The sequence below is a fragment of the Diadema setosum genome, chromosome 4 (genome assembly GCF_964275005.1).
Source record: "Diadema setosum chromosome 4, eeDiaSeto1, whole genome shotgun sequence".
In the NCBI taxonomy this organism is placed as follows: Eukaryota; Metazoa; Echinodermata; class Echinoidea; order Diadematoida; family Diadematidae; genus Diadema; species Diadema setosum.
This window is the reverse complement of record NC_092688.1, coordinates 5,768,059-5,770,401: the sequence shown is the minus strand read 5'-3', so window position 1 is coordinate 5,770,401 and position 2,343 is coordinate 5,768,059. Positions and strand designations below refer to the sequence as shown.

Here is a 2,343-nt window from a genome sequence, read left to right as displayed (position 1 = left end):
ATGACGTTAGTACCCCATATAAATTATTTAAACTTCGAATCTATTCATTTTCCCTTTTTTCCAAAGGTGACTGTTAGTGAAGTTGTATTTACAAATAACAATTTCACAATGTGTTTTTGGTTTCATTTTGACTGCATTTAATAATGTCATCTTGAGTATGGGCAAAAATTTGGTTTCGCTCTTCATCAAGACAGTTTTCAGAGATGAGTTTCATAGTTTTCAAAGATCTCTAAATAGAACCATGTTCTGTAAAAATCGACTGTACGACGAGAGCAAAAAATAGTCTATTGTTCCTCTACTCCTTTTGTTCCTTTTCTCAGGAAGTTGCTACAAGGGTATTGTTTGGTTTGTCGGCAGCGGACCGACAATCAGATCGCTGATGAACAAAGGAAAAGTGATAGATCTCTTGTATCTGCGACATAGATTAGGACACTCGCACTCCCCTTTGAATAGTGGAAGTCTGTGGGCATTCATGAAACTACAACTTTACCTCAATCGCTAATCCTGTCACGCCTATTGGTCGGTTTATTAGACCAATCAAACAACTTTGCTTGTTAAGGGCTTGTGAAAGGGGTGCGTGGCTTCTGCAATTCATAACCCACTTAACCACTGCAAGGCTACCAGCTACTTTGATATATTCTATCACCACACCTCATTCAGATTTTCTTAAAGTTAAGTCGCATCTCTGAGGTTTATCCTACAAACCAGCATCTGTACAAAACCAATCAAATTCAGCGTGGCTGATTCACCGCTCTCGATTCTCTCTCAAGTCTCGACGTCCGTTCCTACCAAAGGCCTCCGTCGTCGACGTCCGACCGTGTTCACCGGATGGCAGCTCGAGAGGCTGAAGGCTGAATTCGATATCGACCGATATCCCGACATCATTTCGAGAGAGAAACTGGCTGCCTCACTCGGCCTCGATGAAGACAGAATACAAGTATGTAAAATCAGGGCTGTGTAAAGTGATTGTAAGGCTAAAGATGTTCACTCTTCACCTACGTTTGTATGAATGAATAAATGCAATCAACCACGGAAGAAGAATCCTTTAAATGATTTAATTTGATCTCATAGATATCTAAACATTTATGATCATGATAGAGATGTATACATATATCATCAAGACTATATTTCATGTCATAAATTGTTTAATGACTTTGAATGGCAAAATGATATGACTGTTGTTAAATGCAGTTTACACATTGGATTTCTTTATTTAGAATGAATATCATGATGTTACCTACGAAAATATAGAACTCAAAAATTTTCAGTACCAGCCAGAAAATTATTGCCCGGAGCTAACAATTCATTATTTTCTCAAAATGTGTGACTTCTTTGTGGTTAATCAGTTGTTGCATAAAAACAATTTGCCATACCCTCCAACTACTATCTATAATATCCTCAAATACATTGTGTATCAGCTTTATTCTAGGATTTATGTCCATTACAAGTTCTGTTTCTGCATGAAGCACATAGGGTAAAGTCATGTCTTTCTTTTCTTTATCTTCAGGTCTGGTTTCAGAATCGCCGTTCGCGGCTTCGTCGAGCTTCACTCAACTCCCTCTCTACTTGACTAGACACCAACAACCAGATCAACAGACCATCCGACATCGAGGGACCGGAGTCTTCATCCACAGGAAAGCGTAAGCGATCAACGGAATGCGACGTCATCGACCATCAGAACCCACCGCCACCCAAGAAGTTCGCCATCAACGACTCAGCGATGTCAGTCGATTTCCTGTCTCGTAGCAGCCGACCATCGGATTCCTGGTCGACTTTCCGTATCAGCGACGAGCGTGACGTCATGAGTTTGCAGCAGACGACATCTCATCGAAAGCAGCAGGGCGCCACCAATCCCTTGATGTCTGCAGACTTCCTCTCCCGAAGCAGCCGACCGACTTCTTTGTATCCATCGCCATACCGTGAAGGGAGTCTCTACCACATCCCGTCGCCATTCTACATGATTGGTCATCCTTATGTCTTCGTTGTACCTCACTGAACGCTTTGATGCTGCCACACATTTAATAGGAGGGACTTAGATGTGATGTGTAATATCACATGTTGAGGCATTTGACTTTTTGCTGGAAACAAACCCTTCTGCATGCTTCCGGCTCCAGAACTCTGTTTTTGTTATCTGAGACATTCGCGATGATTCTGACTTAAATTCAGCAACATTGTTGTTTATCATGATGTCCGTTAATAAACGTTGTCTTTTGACATGTAGATCTTCTTCATTTCAACCTGTTTCATTGTGTTGGCATTTTGAGAGTATTACATGGCTTTATTTTTGTTCATGGATGTGTGTATGCATGATAAGTTACACTGTGTTTCCGTGTGTGTGTGATG

General features: G+C 41.0%; 1 pseudogene; it reads left to right on the top strand.

Annotated features, from left to right (window-relative positions):
- Nucleotides 1-1,996, top strand: LOC140227438 (uncharacterized; annotated as a pseudogene).
- The last annotated feature ends 347 nt before the right edge of the window (nt 1,997-2,343 follow it).